This window comes from Amblyomma americanum, chromosome 1 (assembly GCF_052857255.1).
Source record: "Amblyomma americanum isolate KBUSLIRL-KWMA chromosome 1, ASM5285725v1, whole genome shotgun sequence".
In the NCBI taxonomy this organism is placed as follows: Eukaryota; Metazoa; Arthropoda; class Arachnida; order Ixodida; family Ixodidae; genus Amblyomma; species Amblyomma americanum.
In genome coordinates, this window is record NC_135497.1 from 464,273,889 (window position 1) to 464,293,085 (window position 19,197).

The 19,197-nt window shown below is 45.5% G+C and overlaps 1 pseudogene; it reads right to left on the reverse strand.

The window, feature by feature from the left end:
• Positions 1-18,758, reverse strand: part of LOC144126151 (ribosomal protein S6 kinase alpha-3-like) — a 31,396-nt pseudogene extending 12,638 nt beyond the window's left edge.
• Positions 18,759-19,197: the final 439 nt, after the last annotated feature.

Sequence of the window (19,197 nt, forward strand, 5' to 3'; positions counted from 1 at the left end):
TATCGTCATCAGCAGTTTCTTTCTCGTCCTCGAACGCACTGGAGTGGAGGAGGGCTACTCGGCCAGCTCCTCGATGGGGGAATTTCCCAGCTGTGTTCAAGAAGCGCAACTGCTCCTTGGGCCGAGGATGAGCGCTCTCCTCCACTCCCAGGAGTGGCGGCACAGCGTCGAGTGGAGGGTTGTTTGTGAATACGGCGGTGAAGCTTTGAGTTAGAATTCATGCAAAAACACTGCAACCATGTAACAAGGACACATCTGCCCATAAAGCATGCACAAAATATATAAATGCAACATTGATTTCTGGCTGGCCAATTTAACAAGGACAATATGTTCCCCAAGGGTGTTATTGGACATATTACAAGTTGCGCACACCAAGCAGGACCTGTTATATGACAAGCAAGGCATCTACAAAGGAATCTCGACTCATATCAAACTCCCGACACTGAGAGGTCTCGCTGCTACCAAGCTAAGACAAAGCATTAACCAATCAGACAAAAATTTTGCAACTGGCTTTCACTTTTAAAGTGCTATTCACATGCTATTAAAGCCATATAAATGAAAGTAAAAGCTCTGCAGTTGCAGTACTCCACAATGACACAGCAACAGTGAAGTGGTATGTTGCTTATTAGCCCTCTTTTCCTTCCTTCCTTCCTCCTTCCCCCTCCCCCCTACAATATAACAGCTTCTAGACATCTAAATAACTAAAGCATATGATGTTTATTCAAGCTCAGGTTTCACCATTGCTCGAAGATCACGATTCTGCTTCAATGTCGGAATCAGTGAGTCAGGAAAAGCTACCAGCCTCCAATATAAACTGCAACAAGCATTTATAGACTGAACAAAAAAGCTAGTAACCTTCCTATTTATAGGCAGCTCCTATATGAAAGGAAACACTTCCACATTCAACCAGTGATCCCACCGCAACCAGCACGAGTAAAAGCACACTTTTTCCTCTGTTCTAAAATCCTTAGCTTTTTTTCCCTCAGGGTGGATAATGCCCATGAGACATTTTTATCTTCTGTGCAGAAGTAACCATAAAATTCATTCTTGTATGCACGTCGACTATTCCCTTTCATAATGGAGCTACACATACATATCTTGGGCAGATCATATTCCACTGAACTACAAACACTGAGCTTGAGCTGAATCACCCACGCACAAAAAAAAAGAAAAGGACCGTGCAAACCTTCTGGCGTCTTCGATGTGAATTCCTTGTCAAGGTAGAGTGTGTTGTCCGGCCTTGACACAGCTGGTATGAATGGAGGCACCACCGCTCGCGTGTACAGCTGTACCCAGTCAATGGTAGTAAAGAATTGGTGTGCCTTGATGTCACCACTAGCATTTGGACCAGAGCCTTAAAAGAAAACCACAAGCACACATGTGGTCAGTGCCATACTAATTATTATACAGCTCTCTCAAGAAAAGCATACTATATGTACTGAACGATTGATATTTCAGTGCTCGAGAGTGTTCAGAGATGGCATCCAACAGGCTTCCAGGACCTAATTTAATTACAGCGCAGCATGTGCGCTTCGGAGGAAAATGAAAGTCCACCCACCTATGAGCCCAGCTTATGTTAAACTGGACGTTAGGATGCTAACCAGATCACTGGTCTGCAAAGCACATACTCAACACACTGGTTGAGCGACAGGGCAGTATAGGCACTAAAAGTGCAGCTGCTCTTCCCGATGCGTTTAAGTGCATGAAGTTAATGGAGGCTTCAAGCCGCTGCAGCATACAATGTTTACAATAGCCTACAATGACGTAACCACCATACGAGCCTCACGTCGCTACCTGCAGGATACTGCTACAGGTTTCAGCTTACAAACTTCAAGGCAATCCGAGCCAGCGCGCGCGTCCTGTACCCCGAGCATCAACAGAAGAATATTTTCTAGTGTGCAGTTTGTAACAAGTGTTCACCACTAGCTAGCATGTAGAATGGTACACAAAACTGTTCAATGCAACTGTAATGTGCTGGCCTTGAAATGCATGCTCAAATGAAGGTCACCATTCAAGACTAGTCACAATTTTCTTTGCAGGTACGTGCCCTCTCCTCTTTCTAAACCTCTGTTTCTAATTTAGTCCCCGTGGACACATGCAGTGGTCTACAAAACAGTGCATGCTGCATGTGATGTAATAAGATAGTTTGGCAATTACCTTAACATTGAATATGAACTGCAACAAGCTATTGCACTGCAGATTATTTACCAAGGAAAACTGCCATGAGCTGCTACATCTGTGCCGAGTTAAGGTTTGTGGCTGATCTGCGTTGATATTTTTTTTACTGCTTGAAACATGGTCATACAAAAACACTACCAATTTTGAAATGCTCTTTCTACAAAATGCTGTGCATAAACAAGTATAGATTCTCACCTAGCAGATTGTCAGGGTTCCTCTTGAACAATGCCCTGAGAAGGCTCTGTGCTTCTGGGCGCAGAAACTTTGGCATGCTCAACTTAGCCCTAGGAACAGACAACAGGATGAGCATCATGTGAAGGCCCTGACCAATGAGCATAGAAATTCACATCCCCAAAATGCTGCAGGGTACATACTTTAGTATCTGAATCATTGTCTCCTTCCGATAGGTTTCTTGAAAGGGCAAGCCACCAGTCAGCATTTCAAACTGGAAACATCAAAAGAGCACCGGTGATGAGCAATTGCACCAGATGTTTAATGGCAGCACAAAAAAAGTCCAAAGCCTACAAGTGCAGGAGCAAAAAGCAATTCCTCAAACCAATGTTGGCACTTAAAGGGAATATGCAATAAATTAATTGAGATTACATAAAGCAGACGAGAGATAGGAATTTCATCACTCGTCACCCCAACGCAAGAATTTTTAAGCTAGCATCAATAACCCCGAAGATATAGACAATTAAAAATTACGCTCCTCCTCTCCCCCTCAACTCGTACACGCGGGGACCAAACAAAAATAAAGAAAAAGCTCTGGAACTGGGCCCCGCCCATGAATACGCCATTCGCTGACGTTCCTTTTGCAACTTACAGTTGTCGCTCCTAGCGCCCCAGCAGCAGCGTCGGAGGCGTGATTGCGGCGCGCGTCAGGTTTCTTTTCTTGTCATCTGTTGTAGTTAGCAGTAATGGAGCCGGACCTCGAGGCGCGACTGCTCGCTCTTGCGGCCGCGATGGGCATCAAGCCCTATGCGTTCACGTCGTACCGGCTGAACGCCAGCGACAACAGTAGCGACTCGGCGAGCCACTGCGAGTGGCTCCCGACAGGAGGCGGCAGAGGAAAATTGAAACCATATGCGCGAAGTCAATGCCCTGGCTCGCGCTTGCCCGAGAGGGTCGCACGGCGACACGAGCAGACGATTTTCATGGCTACCGGAAGTGTGCCTGTGACGTCGTGGCTGCCGTGGCTATAGCGAATGAGAGCGTGTGGTAACCTGCCGACGTCATAGGTACAGTGAAGTCTTTTTTCACGATTTTAGTTTTAAAATCAGTCACTACGAGCACACCAATTGGCCCGCGAATTTTAAACGCGGTTTTTAAAAATTCATAATAAATTGCCGGCTCAGTTCTAAAGACTCATACTTGGTGTGAATGCATCTCAGCATCATTTCTAAGCATTGAAAACATTTACAAGCGACTTTTTATTCATTGCATAGTCCCTTTAAGACCTGCCTGTACAGGCTTCAGGGCACAAAAGCTGTGAAAACAGCCTTATGCCAACATGTTTGACTAATGCCCATACATCTTCATGCACATCCACCACAAGGAAATTCGAAAACAATGACATTAAGATTAATTGTGGCCCGTTAATACACTCAAAATCTAATATTCAAAACATCAGCGTTCAAAGAAACCGGACAATTCGCAGCAAAGCAATTATTTCCTATGCACTGTGCAGGTGATGCCAAGTTTAGAGCATGGAAGCTGTGGAAAATGTACATATTATCCTCACAGCTTTTGCACACAGCTACAGAAGTTACAGGCATAGTGCATTGATCACACAGACGCACATGCTTTGCGTCAGTGAATCCCAGGCTGCGTGCCCAGCCACTGGCAAAATGCTTTTTAAGGGTGTAATAATTTTTATGGCTTCGTTCCACAAATTTTTGCAGCCAACCACACAAAGCTTGCACCACAACGTGCACACTGCAGGCACTATTGTGCACTGTACATAAGACAGCAACGTGTGAATTACAGCAAGTTGAAGACGCGAAAATAAGGAGCGAATAGAGAAACAGTAAACTAGCAACCATAAGCACTTGGACAGGCAAGCCACTCTTGTGGCAGATGCCGAATCAACGATTAGGCATTTCCCTTGCATTACTCTGCGCTAGTCAGAAGGAAATAAAGTGCTCACCATGAGTACTCAAAAAGACCACCAATCAGCAGCCATTGTGTGCCCCATACAGTTGATGACCTCAGGGGCCATGTATTGAATGGTGCCACAGAAAGAGTACGCCTTCTGGTCATTGAGCACTTCCTTGCTCAACCCAAAGTCCGTAAGACTTATGTGGCCATCAGAATCCAGAAGAATGCTGCAGGGGAGATGTAATGTCACACATACTGAGTGCTTCACCAATCGTTTACAAAAATTGTAAATTTTGGGGTTTAACATCTCAAGCGACCCATGGGCTATGAGGGACGCAATAGTGGAGGGTTCCGGATTTATTTAGGAGAGGGGTCTGGTCTCGAAAAAAAACAATTAATAATAAAGTTGCAGTTAAGAAACCTTCAGAGAACATGTATTTTTTGCGTCCTGATTGTAAATATGTTATTTAATTTCATGTAAAAGAATTTTTGAGCACTTATGTAATTTTTATGCAAGATTTTGGAAAGGGCTGTGAAGAAAATTTGCTGTGGGAAACTGAAATGTATGCCAGTGGGTTTTCTTGACACCAAGGAAGGCAACAAGGGTAAAATTGTCTTCCTGCCTATCATAGAACTTAAGTTATAAGGTTTGGAAGTTGTAGCTTCAGAAATGCAAAGAAAAGGGTGTATTCCTGTTTCTGAATTGGCAGCTTCAGTACCGTAGAACTCAAGTGCTATGATAGCCAGGATGGTAATTTACCCTTGTTGCCTTCTTGGTATCAAGAGAACCTAATGGCATAACTTTCAGAGCGTTTACCACAGCAAATTTTGTTCAAAGCTCTTCACAAAATACTTGCATAAAAATTGCATAAGTGCTCAAGGAATTGTTTTACTTGAAATTAAATGATATATTTAGAATCTGCACACAAAAATACATGTTCCTTGAAGATTTCTTAACTGCAACTTCATTAATAAATTTTTTTTTCAAGACCAGGCTGCCAGCATTGCGCCAACATTGCATTGCACATGCGCCAACATTGCACAGCACACTGGCACCTTTTGCGCTTCACCTCCATCGAATAGCGGCCACTGGAATTTTTACCTACAAATCTTGGTGCGGCACATTGCGCGAAAGGAGATCTCACCAGCTACTTGAAGTGGCTTAGACGCGCAATTTAGCCAACCATGATGGAGAGTCGAAATTAAAAAACTTCATGCTGCAAATTGTAGGAAGTAAAAAAATGCACTTCCTTAGCTTATAGGACATGCTGCAAGGAATGAAGGCAGGTGCTTTCCTTTCACTCTGAGCACGAAAAACAAGGTGGTGTTGCCACTAGCAATGCTGCCTGTTTCCAAATTTTGTCACGAACACAGACCACTAAAGGTCCTTAGCACTCCATGCTCACCGGTCAAACAGAACAGTGAGAAAGTGCAGTGGTACAAAAGGCAGTCTCCAGGCACTGGGAACCAGCAACTGGCTCCTCCAACAGCACGACTACAGGTATGCTATCACAGGTTTTCCTCCTCTGTCATCATTATTTTGCCCCATCAGCTGCCAAACTCAAGCTTTATGGCCAAGGTCATCAACACTACACCCACGCTAATGCAAGCTTTCAGCCAACTAATGATCCCAAGCAAAATGCACGTCTCTGTGTTACTGTTTTCTTTCAATACACTGTAGCGCAGCAAAATACGAGGACACAAGAGACGAGAGACGAACACCACGAGCGCTAACTTCCAACAAATTTTATTCTCCTGAAGCATCACATTTATACACCAGAAAACAGTAATCACACGTGCGAACAGTATCGATTTCTTAGGAAAACGAGCTCTTTAACTGAGAGGAGAATGGAAGGTGTGCTTACACACGAGCATCCTGACCTATTTATCTTTTCGGCTTCAATGATTTCGCGCGCTAACCTTTCTCTACTTTTTCCTATTACAAGACTTTGATCAAAGAAAGGCTTACAGGGATTTGACTTGCATGCGAGAATGTGGTCAACCAGCGATCCGCCTTGCCCGTTTCTGATGTTGCGAGCGTGTTTCATTAGGCGCTCGTTCAGACATCTCCCCGTCTGGCCGATATAGTGTTTCCCGCATGACAAGAGAATTTCATATACAACACCTTCATCGCACGTGACGTAGGGCTTCTGGTGCCTAGATGAGCATCCGCGCGCTTTGTTGGTGTTGGTTTTTCCCAGTTTGCACAACGTTGCAAGTTTTTTCGGCGCCGAGAACACGACGGTCGCATTCGCTCGTTGACCAATTCTTTTTAAATTGTGGGAAATCTTGTGTAGATAAGGTAATACAACGAGGTTTTTCCGTTCACGAGGAACTGGGTTTGGATTACATTGATTTTCTGGTTTCATTCTCTTAACAAGTTTTTCTGCAACAGAAACTTGAACATGGGAGGGGTATCCGGCATTAGTAAGCCTCTTGGACTGCTCTTGAAAACTATCGGTCATCATGTGCGGACAAGATTTCTGGAGAGCATTTCGAAAACATAAATTGACAATACCTCTTTTTAACAGTTTTGAATGAGCGGAGTGATATGGCAGCATCGGCTTGTTGCTTCGCGGCTGGTAGGCCCAGCATATGTGATGAGCGTGAAAGATGAAGTTAATATCTAAAAATCTAATGGAGTTATCGATGGGCAATTCGCATGTTAAAACAAGCGGTTTAAAATGTTCTGTCATGGTAGTTAAAATGCTATGAGCCTTTGTCTCAAGTGAGCCTAGGTCACACTTAACAAGAATAAAAAAGTCATCAACAAATCTAAAGACCTTGATTACGTCCAAGCTGTCAAGATGGCTGAAAACAGCCTTGTCAAGTTTTGTTAAAAACAGATTACTCAGAATTGGCGCTATGCACGACCCGATGCATATCCCTTATTTCTGAAGGTAGGGTTTTCCTTCCCAGTTAATGAACGTTGACTGCAAGTAAATAGCTAAAATTTCTAAAAAACTGCTCGCCGACACACCCGCCGCATTCTGGAAAGCAACACACCCGAACTCATCTATGCACTCCTCTACACAGCACAGCACCTTGTCGTTCGGCAGCGAGTAATATAGATCCTTAACATCCGCTGAAAATGCAACCATGCTGTTATCAGAGCGCGACCGAACAGTCTAAAATTTCGTCAGATTTCTTAACCATAAAGGGGTCGTCAAGCGGTAAAAGGTTAAGTTTGCTTTGTAAGTACATTGAAACCGTTTTTTGCCATGTGCCAGTTTCAGAGATGATCACCCTGAATAGTTTTTCCGGTTTAAGGGTTTTTGCACTAAAAACACGTCTAAAAAATCTTTTCGTGCATCGCCTATTCCTTTAGCAAGCTTGGTAAGGTTTAACTTGTTGCATAGCTTCTTCGTTTTAGCTTTTGCTTTTGACATCATTACTTTGTTGCGGCAGTTAAATACAGAAGAGACGGCTTCGTCAGCCTTGGACTTGTAAAGTTCACAGGATAGAATCGCAAAGCCACCTTCTTTGTCAGCAGGCAGCACGACCAGGTCCTGTTCCTTGATGAAGGACTCGACGCGCTTGAGGGGTAGCTTGGAAGATCCTGGCTTTGAGCACTGCAAAACGACGACTCCTGAAATGCAGCGGTCGTGTTCCAGTTGCATTGCACGCTGCGATACTTGGCGTACCATCGCAAGAAGTTGTGCAGCTGACGGCTTGGGCTCCACAGCAAACTTTGGTCCTAACGATCGAACCCTTGACACGTCATCCGGTAGATCCAGGGCCTCCAGGGTGTGGACGGTGCTCCGGGCTGTCTTCGTCCTGCTCGCAAGGTCGGCCCGTAGTTGTGGCAGATGTTGAGCCCACAAGCATTCGGTAGCTTGAGCAGTGATACGCTGGTATTCCCGAAGAGTTCGCCAGGCTGCCTGACTTTCGCTAATCGAGAGAAGCTGAGCCTCGAGGCACTGCCTGTGAAGCCGGGCTTGCCTGTACCACTCGAATTTGGCAAGCTTACACGCCCTCATGCCGTGACCAGCCGATGGGACGAATCCTCCAAACAACCGCCTCACGTCTTCAGGCAGCAACCTGTTGCGAATGCAAAACGACATTGTTGGTGCACGACATGTTGCAAGCGCTATGAGTGAAACCGTAGCACAGGGATTCTGGTGAACATTAAAAAGCGGGCCCGTTGTACCAGAAATATAGTTCAGTAGCGTGGCTTTTTGGGCTTGTTGGTACATAGTTCCAATACACTGTAGCGCAGCAAAAGACGAGGACACAAGAGACGAGAGACGAACACATTCTGTTGCAGAAAAACTTGTTAAGAGAATGAAACCAGCAAATCAATGTAATCCAAACCCAGTTCCTGGTGAACGGAAAAACCTCGTTGTATTACCTTATCTACACAAGATTTCCCACAATTTAAAAAGAATTGGTCAACGAGCGAATTCGACCGTCGTGTTCTCGGCGCGGAAAAAACTTGCAACGTTGTGCAAACTGGGAAAAACCAACACCAACAAAGCTCGCGGATGCGCAACTAGGCACCAGAAGCCCTACGTCACGTGCGATGAAGGTGTTGTATATCAAATTCCCTTGTCATGCGGGAAACACTATATCGGCCAGACGGGGAGATGTCTGAACGAGCGCCTAATGGAACACGCTCGCAACATCAGAAACGGGCAAGGCGGATCGCAGGTTGACCACATTCTCGCATGCAAGTCAAAACCCTGTAAGCCTTTCTTTGATAAAAGTCTTGTAATAGGAAAAAGTACAGAAAGGTTAACGCGCGAAATTATTGAAGCCGAAAAGATAAATATGTCAGGATGCTCGTGTGTAAGCACACCTTCCATTCTTCTCTCAGTTAAAGAGCTCGTTTTTCTAAGAAATCGATACTGTTCGCACGTGTGATTACTGTTTTCTGGTGTATAAATGTGATGCTTCAGGAGAATAAAATTTGTTGGAAGTTAGCGCTCGTGGTGTTCGTCTCTCGTCTCTTGTGTCCTCGTCTTTTGCTGCGCTACAGTGTATTGGAACTATGTACCAACAAGCCCAAAAAGCCACGCTACTGAACTAGTTTTCTTTCATAAGCTTGCTTCAGTGCCACAAACGGATCGACCACTGATGAGGACTGCACGCAAGAACCAGTGATTGTGGAATGGATGTTTGTAGGTAGAAAGACATTAACTGAAAGTGAAAGAATTGTTAAAAATAGACAGTGAATGTCAGCGTACTCAACATGCAAGTCAAAGTATCAAATGAAAGTGGGGAGGAACTTCCAGCTCCTGTATATGCTAAAAAGGCAACCTAGAGCCCGTTGCTACTTCAACCAAACCAAGACAAAAAAAGGAAATGAGAAAGCATGGGTACTTCTCCGGTTTTAGATCCCTATAGATGATGCCTAGGCCATGCAAGTGGTCCAGAGCAAGAAAAAGTTCTGCCAGGTAGAATTTCACATCTTCCTCAGTGAACATAACCTCAAATCGCACAAGCACAACTAAATGCCAACCTAAAAACTCCAGAACTAAATGGAGATGTAGGTGTTTCCCGCCACAGTACATACTTGTCCCAAAACAATAGCCACATCAACTATTTGCATCACATTCTAAAACCATTAAACAGAAAAACAATGTGACGAGAAGGAAAGAAAAGTTACATCGTAATAAAACATACATCCACATAAAAAAATAGAGGCCCTACTGGCCCGCCACAGAAGGTTTGCTGGAAAAACAAAAAGTCTAGCAGAAAGTATTACATAAGCTTGAAAAATACAACAGTAATATGATGGGGGATGACAAGAAGCACAATGCTTAGTGAAATTTACCTCCTTGCTCAGCGTTGTAAAAACAACTCCCCCTTTCAAAAAATCCTGGATTAAATACAGCTTTCTTTCAGTATGAAAAGTGCCAAGAAAAACAGGAAAAGAAAGAGCTCTTACGCAGATTTCTGAAGAGCAAGGGGACATCAAAAGCAAAGAGGAATGCTCAGAGGAAACTCTCACCATAATGCAGCTTCACAACAAAAGGGTGTCGAACTTCAGCCAATATGTTTCTTTCCATTTTTGTTCTTAACCTGTCCCTTACTGTAAAAGGAAGAAAATGAGGCAATAAAAAAGTATCGTTTCACAATGCCTTAATCATAAAAAAAGGCCTTCAACGAAGATTAACCCCTTGCAAGCAAAGCTGACCTTTTAAAGTTGCCTTCTTCAACACATTCATCGCATATAGTGTGCCTGCATCAGACACCATAATCTTTTTTTTTCACTACAAACACCTGCAAGAAAGGGAAGAAGCAATGAGCTACTGAAGTGGTTAGCTGCTGACATAAGGGGTTGGAAGGTCCAGCCCCGGAAAGAAGAGGACTAGACAAAGAAAAATCTGCTCATTTTGCAAGCGGCCAGCCATATTTCAGCTGAGCTTTAGCCCAGCCAGTGATGACTAACTAAGCCCGATACCCCTAAGCCAACATCACTACTTTGCTGCTGGCACGAAGTCCAGAAATTGCCGACTAGGGGCCCATAATTGCGCAAGGAACTGCCTCACTTTACAAGGCAGTGCGTTGTATTTCACAAACCCGGCAATGTGTGCTGCTTAGAACGGAGAGGTTGCTTGCCTGCTACCGCATCCACATCAGTTGCATTTTCGCAGGCGGTTGCAGGGCACATTCTAAGCATGACGGCTACCCGTCAATGTATTTAGGAATTCGTCGCGCAACAAGTGACACAAATTGGGCGTGATCCCTCTTGCCTGGCCCTGCCATACCCTCCCCTTCCCGCTTTACACTTCTGTCCTTCTCTCTTCCACTGCTACCACCCCCTCTGCCTTTTCATTCTTGCCCTACTTTGATCCTTTGCTGTGCTCGTCCCTTTGCTATAGCTCTGCCGGTTACGCCAACGACAACGTGCAAGCAAGGAATGACCACTTAACAGCTGTGCTCTAAGATAGACATCATATGCAAGTGCAGCACATGTGCTTATAATGCTATATTTCAATTAGTTTATTTAAAAATTTTAATATGAGAAGCCCGGGGGGACACAAAACCAGATAAATAAACAAATCCTAATGAAACTGCAGTACAGTCAGCAGGCATAATTACTTGCAGCTGGCTGTTTTGCACGACAGGGTTGGATTTTAAATCTTGACAAGCAAATCCACAAAGGAATGCTCTATGCTACACAAGTCGCTACAAACTTGTGGCAACACATGGAAGTGCTTATCGAGAAAAAAATAAATGTTCTTTTAACTTGAACGATAGCCTTGCCAAGATTTATGCAGACCAGAGAGTAATAGGTAGAGGTTTCGCCTAGCCAAAATTTTTGCAAGGTTGCTCCATCAAACAAATAATGGTTCACTCCCCTTTGCTTGCATGTTACCTGCAGAGAATATTATAGCACTGCTCCTCACAAAGTTGGGGGTCAATTTATTGCCAATGACAAAAAATAAAGTGGCTGTTACCGAACACGCACATCAATGTAAAGAAACAGGTTTCTTAGATGCGTAAGGACTTGTGAGGTAATAATCAAAAAGTACTAACCTTAGAGACAAGCCTTTTTTCCATGGTTCATCAGGGACACGGAACAGCTTGTATGACAGGTTTGTGAGCCTATGTGGTCCTCAGTGACAGAAAATCAAAACTGAAGCTGGCCATAATAGACTACAGTATAATTTATTATTTGTCTTCGGATGAGAAAACTGGTTGCACACTGATCAGTATTGTTGGATGGGGGTTCGGAGTCGCTCCCGACGAGACCACGGGTCAAGAACGACGCTTGCTTCGACCACCACCACCAGGGCAGGACTGCCGACGAGTTAAAGGAGTTGGATGATGAGAGGAAGATTACTTGGGAGTTTATTTGCATTATTTACATAGACAACAAAAAAAAAGGAACTTCTCTCTGAAAAGGGGATCTTAAAAGGAGGCTTAAGGAGCCTTAAAAGCGAACATGATCCCTAAATGGAGCACACAATAAGAGCACCCGAAAGGAAACACGACTGAGCATTATATGGGAGCACAGAAGAGGAGCACCCAAAAGGAGCACACCAAAGGAGCACACATTTCACAGCACTCGCTGTCCAGTTTTATACAGTTCTTGTTCCCCAGATTCCCCAGATTGAGGACTTCTCCGCCAGGGTGGGAGTGGCTTATCTTGTACTCTCATTTACAAACAGACACCTCCGCACACATGGACACGCCCCTGGCATAAGTGGAGCCCGAGGGAGAGGGGTATGCGGCCAGGACCTCGCCGGGCTGGCAGGAGACGTCAGGTGTTCAGCCCGCTCTCCGCCGTTCGGTGAACTTCGAAGAAGCCGAGGCACAAAGCCGGAGCGTCCCATCGGGAGAAATTCCCCAGTGGTTCTGCCATTAGCGATGGCCAGCGAAGCCCGCAGACGAGCCACTGTGGCGATCCGTTCCCACACTGGTGCTGTGCCCGTGAAGCCAGGAGTAGTCGGGTCGGTGGAGACGTCGGGGAAAATCGAAAGACAGCCGGAACCACTTCGCGACCGGCGACAGCGACTCCTTAAAGGGATTTTCGCAGAACCCTGCGCCCCGCTTGTCCCACGTAGCAACGACCGGGCGAGCCCGGTAAATGCACCCCGCAGACACCTGGCGAGAGATTCTGTCTCTGTGGCAATCCTCGCGACATGCTGGCCCCAATCTTAATACCAGCTGGCGGCCAATCCTAATAGTACATCACGCAAGACACACAAAAGGTCTCGAGAATTGCCTAGCAAGTCCTGGAAGTACAGCATAGCCAGAGAGGCCTCCTGAAGAATTCAGAGCGATGAAATGAGTGAAAGACCGCTTACCTTCCCAAAAGAGCCCTGTCCAAGAACCTTGAGGAGCTTGAACTGACTAGGGTCACCCTTTGGGTAGCCTTCCTTTGTGACAATTGTCAGCTCGATCTAATGTGTACCTTCAGTCATATCTCCTGTGTCCATATCCTAGAGATGAATACCATTGCTTGCACATTAATCTTAAGCCCATAACAACAAAATAAAACGGCCATTTTATAAAAATGGATATTCAATATTTTCTATTTTTTTTAAACTTGGTTGCTGTGGCAGACACTGAAACGACGGGGATGACTCAAAGAGTCGAAGCAACTTACGCACAGTCTTGCTGCACGGCTAACACAAATGAAGCAAAGAAAAAGAAGCGAGAATACAACACAAGCACACAAGCAGAATGCACACAGGCCTGACACTAATAATAACGCTGGAGATATGGAGCGGCACACCTTAAGGTCTCTTCTTCAGAGCAACAACCTAAAGACAAGAAGAGGATGAAAGGATAGCTAATTTGCGCTTCATCATTTTCGTCGACAGTCATATCCTCACCTGGCGGACCATGAAAGGCAAGCGTCAATGATATCAAAACCTCACGCCTCACAGGCACGATACCTTAGAAGAAATTTTTGGGGAAGGAGTCACAGCTCCGATGTTCCAACATCCAATGCAATTTTAAAACATTCCAATATATGTTAAAACAGCGTAATCACCTGGACCTATTTTTAACAGCATCAATAATATTTTGTTTACTGATTTATAGTAGAATCGTGCTTTATTTCGCTGTCTCCCTTTTTGAATGAATACACTAATCATTGTTATTTCAAGCTTTTGTTCATGTATTGTTATAATGCAGTATGCCTAAAATGTTTTTTTCCAGCGTATCTTTTTTACACCTCTGTAATGCATTTAGGAACATGAGGTCCCCGTTACATTTCAGCTTTGGGACCTCCTTATATACTCATTACACTACACATTTTATATGAATTAATTTCTCTTGATAAGAAAACCTGAAGCCTGAACAATGCACCACCGCCTTCATACATGTTCATCTTTGTACGATGCAAGTGGAATTGCCAAGCAAAGGCGGACACACAGTGCACAAGTAATGCCAGCTAGCCCGTATTCACTTCACGGAGAACACTAGCACAACACGAGCACTGTACTTGGCACCTTTTGTAAAGAAAATTCTTCCAAAAACACACTAGTTCTTTGTTGCACACTGGTATATCTATGTTCATTCTGTGGCATCACTTCCACGAGCGTTTGTTCTGTTCTGTGTTTCTGAACCTGGATGGTTATCATTATCAGGAGCGTTCCATTTTAGTTTTGGTGCCATTATGCTGTTTTCCAATAAAATTTCAGTTGTAAGTAACACCCTGTGTTGTCTTCTCTCTCTGTCCTGCGTCTGTTGCGGTTTTTTAGTCATAAGGCCGTAAGGCACGGCTTGAATAAAACTTACACTATGACGAAAAAGATGAAACAACGAAGCTGGCAGTGGCACGGACGGAGCGCTTGCGCTAGGCCAGCTCTCATTAAACCATCTCATTGCCATCACTCATCTCGCCTCATTCTTCAGCTGGTCGCCACGTAACAATATGTGGTCCCATAAACAGTACACTTGTGGTGTCTTCACGTTCTTTGGCATTTAATGTTTTTTATTGATGTAATGTTATTCACAGGTGAAACAAAAAACATAGCACACTGCATTTATTTGCATGACTGTGGAATCTTACTTTTATTTACATATTCTGCATTTAAAAGCTCTGCCCTGAAAGTAATCAGACAAGTCGCAGCTTGCGCATGCGCTGGATTGGGAAACCAGTTTGGGGGGAAGGAGGGGAACCTTCGGCTTTACAATGCAACGAGCTCAGTTGGCTTCGATCAGGCAAAGCGAATGGCGATGTTTCAGCGTGCGCCCGTTTTGTCACTGCGCCGCGGAAACCATGGAGTGAACTCTGGAACAGCGAAAGGCTTTGAAGGTTTGCATTAAATTGAAAAAGTCGCCTACCGAGACATTCGACATGATCAAGACAGCATGTGGGAATGATACAGTGTCCAGATCGTGAGTGTTCCAATGGCACAAAGCATTTGCAAGCGGCCGTGAAGACCACGACGAGCAAGGGTCCGGGCGCCCGTCAACGACGGTTACGGTTGGTAATGTTGATTGTGTCGTCCTGAACGTTTTCACGGCCGCTTGCAAATGCTTTGTGCCGTTGGAACACTCACGATCTGGACATTGTATCATTACCACATGCTGTCTTAATTATGTCGAATGTCTCGGTAGGCGACTTTCTCAATTTAATGCAAAGCTTCAGAGCATTTCGCTGTCCCACAGTTCGCTCCATGGTTTCTATGATGCAGTGATGAAACAGGGGTACACGCTAAAAAATCTCCAGTCGCTTTGCTTATTGGAAGCCAACTGAGCCCGTTGAATTGTGAAGGTGAAGGTTCCCCCTCCTTCCTCCAAAACCAGTTTCCCAATCTAGTGCACGCGCGCCAATCTGCGACTTGTTTCATTACTTTCAGGACAGACCTTGTATTTCCATTACTGTGGAGAGACAATCAGATGGGGTGGATAGTGCCCCTGGCTATAGGTCCCCGAGATATTAAGAAGCTCCATCTGTAGGTGGTGCTTCATGTGAGTTGGCACAGTAGCCAGGTGTGGCTTTAATGACAGCAAAAAATATTCATCGCTGTCTGCTGCAGTATGGGCACGTAAGGCGTTCCTTACAACATCAAGCTGGGCATTTACTGCATCCAGCTCGTTTCTGCGCTTCTTAGGCCTCTGGGGCAGACTTTCCTCTGAGGACGTTGAGGCACAAGTCCTATTCTGTTCATGTGAAGCAGTGGGTTGCGGATGGCCGGTGGACTCTTGATTGGTGGATACGTGGTCAGGGCCCACAAAAATTTCCTCAAAGGACGGTGCTGGTGAATGTGGCCGCGGGCTTGCCTCTTCCTCTTCAAGGACAACCTCAGGCTCTATACTGCTGTGTCCTCTGCAGGAAACGCCATACATAAACAGTGTTTACATATTGAACATAGCAATTCGCTTATTGAGTTTGGCGGCAGCACTGTGAAAACCACGGCGTGCCGAGAGCATGCGAATTACACCCGCCTGTCTACAAACTTGCCATTCATGTATCTGAATAAAATAAAATAACCCGTAAAACAACGCACTCATTTATATCAGATGAAGAGTGCACCAAGCAAAAATGTTTGCAAAACATCAATTTCTCATTTTTGTATATTTCAAGGTAAACACAAGCAAGTAAAATCTAATCTGTGCAAAATGTGTGGTTGTAGATATTGCAGTGCTACTTACTGCCGCATATCCATTTGGTCTATGAGGAAACGCATTCTTTCTAGGTATATCCAGGCCTTGCTCTTGGGCACGGCCTCTGCTCCGCTTCTTGTGCAGTTCTGGATATCTCTGAGTTTTCTGCGGTACGTGTCTTTTAGGTTTCTCCACCGGCCTTGCACAACATCCACAGTTACTAAAAAAATGTTAAAATTAGTTAAGGAAAACAATTAACTAAAAACATCTAAATGAATTCCAGTGTGTGCCACAAAGCGTATAGCATGTTCCCAGAGTTAGCTCTGGGGAACAAAGCATGGACCGGACTGCACGCTCCAGTAACAGTGAACATGCACTAAGCATTTCGCGAATGGAATCGGTGCCTAGATAGTGCATTTCGACATTTTACAGCAGAGAAATATCAGCAGCTCAAAACGACCCAGAATAATTCTGATAATTCAAGTTATTTAGTGCGCATTGACATTTTACAGCACGCGGATATTTTTCCACTTCACCACCATTTGAATTTGTGGCAGAGACTGGAGCATTAATCTTGCAGTCAGCGGTTAAATAAGTCATGATTGTGCCGTACCGAAACGGGTACTGGCGTGGCCCCCCGCCGTGAACAAAGAAAGTGCAGATTTAGGCAGAAAAATGAATAATAAAAAAACGAGCCTCTTCCGCACGTGAAGAAAGGCCGTCAGATTTTTGTTTTCCCTTCACGATAGTTTAAATTTACTTTTTCCCCCGGAATGCAAGTGCAAAGCCCACATGGGCGCCGCAGAGGGTAAACAAAGGAGGAGAAAAAGTTTGGATGCCTCAAGCCGGGCACAATATTTAGAGAGCACGTGCTGCTGAGCGAGTCGGTCGCACATTCAAACGGAATCGTTTTGCCTATACGCGCTTTCTCGCTTAATAACGGCTGCAGTATATTGTGGTTTAGTGATGTGTTTATTTCCTCGCAAAACAGAACGATGCAGAACGTGCGGCTGAAAAACGCCGAGAATCCACGTGTGCAGCTATTCACATGCGCCTGCCGTATACTGTCATATAAGGGAAATCACAATCGCTCGCGGTTAGAGCTTCGGCACTGCAATCCACACCCGTTTGAAAAAACAGAAACAGTAGACAAAAAAAAATGGTACGTACCTGAGAGGTCGATCTGTCGGAGGGCATCGCGAATCTCCTCCCATATACCGGTCTTGTTGGAATTTTTCCTGTATTCGTTAGAACACACATTCCATAAAATCGGTCGCTTGGCGACTTCGTCGATAAGCAGTTCATTGAACGCAGCGCAATTCGCTTCACCAGCGCGGAATGCCATATCGACTAGTAGCCCCTGCCTGCGCTCGAAAAACCACAGCACCGACTGTGCGGCCACGTGCGCGCAGCGCTCCAAAACACCGTTTGCATTTGGCGCTTCGCCGCTTCCGGTACTGAACTTCCGGCGGCGGTGGCACGTGACCACAAGTTAAGATGCTCCCCATTGGTCAGTCGCAGAGCGAACAAACCGACGCTGCGACTGAATTCCAACCGGGTGGAACTCGATCGCAAGCCATCTGCGTATAGACCGACGGCCCTCCCCAGTCGCAGACCGACGGAATTCGCAGTGTCGCATGCGAAAATCGCATGCATGTGAAACGGGCCTAAGGTGGAGAACGCGTCAAACGGATGCGAGGACTCTACACGGCGCTTAAAAAAAAACAATTCGAAATGCATGACATGCCGGCGTTCACCGCGCTCACAATACGGCGTGTTTCGCGCGCTACACGGGCCGACACGGTATTTCTTCGCCTCAATAAAACCTCTTTTTGTAGTTGTCACGCACAGCTACACACGGCCCTCAGCCAAATAACGCAAGTGACTACGACCGATATAGGGGACGAGGTTAAGCCGAAGAATGATACAAATACTGAAATGTGCGCGCGACTCTATCTTATCGAAGCTCTTGTCTGGCAGTGCCTGATAACCCGCGATTACATGTTTCAGCGTTACTGGCGTCAGGTTTACGCAACGGAAATATCAAATCTCAGACCATGTGCCGGTACTGCGGCGATCCTGAGTCAGCGTCCAAGGAGGGACAAGGTAAACCCTCAGGACGAAGGGAGGGGGGGGATAAAAAAAAGAGCTAATAATAAAGGCCAGATGCCCTAACATGAAATACGTCGTGTGGGAAACATGTATTAAACAGGTTTGTAAAATGCTCGAGCTAGGCGTTCACGAAGCGGTGCAAGACAGTTTCAGGGCTGCAGCACTTGAACCAACAATCATCGCGAACGAAGGTACCGTACAAAAACAACCCAAGAAAAGGGATGCCGGTCAACGTTTGTGTTACGGAGACGTCGCCGTTGGACGTCGCTGAATAATGAATGGGCGACGGGCGCACTCACCCCGCAGTCCGCTTTGATCTCGACCCAAGGGTCCACTGCAAGCTTAGCTAACGGCATTATTCTCGCCAGCGTAAACCGTAATATGATTGCAAGTTTTCACTCTCAGACACATATGTATGTCATCTCATCTTACCATGTGGGCAATGTCATCTGTTTCCTGGCGGCAACTTCCCCCAAGATGGCTTCCGCTCGGATGTACAAGTATAGTGCCTAGAATATACTAGGATATTCTAGGCATTATAGGGGACACAACCTGGGCCAGAGGACGCTGCGGACGCCAGTGAACAGCGCCCTCTCCGAGCGATTCCTCCTAATTGATCGGGCAGGACGACGAGCTTCGCCACTGACTTGTGTGCGTTGCCTGGCCCGCACGTGAAGAAACGAGTTTCGCGCGCGCGCACTCGTTCTTTCTGGCTCGCGCTTCGGCGCCGTTGAGAGAGGAGCTTGCTTCGCGCGCGCTATGCTCTCTCCGTTCGTGCATGGACGCCTTTGTGAG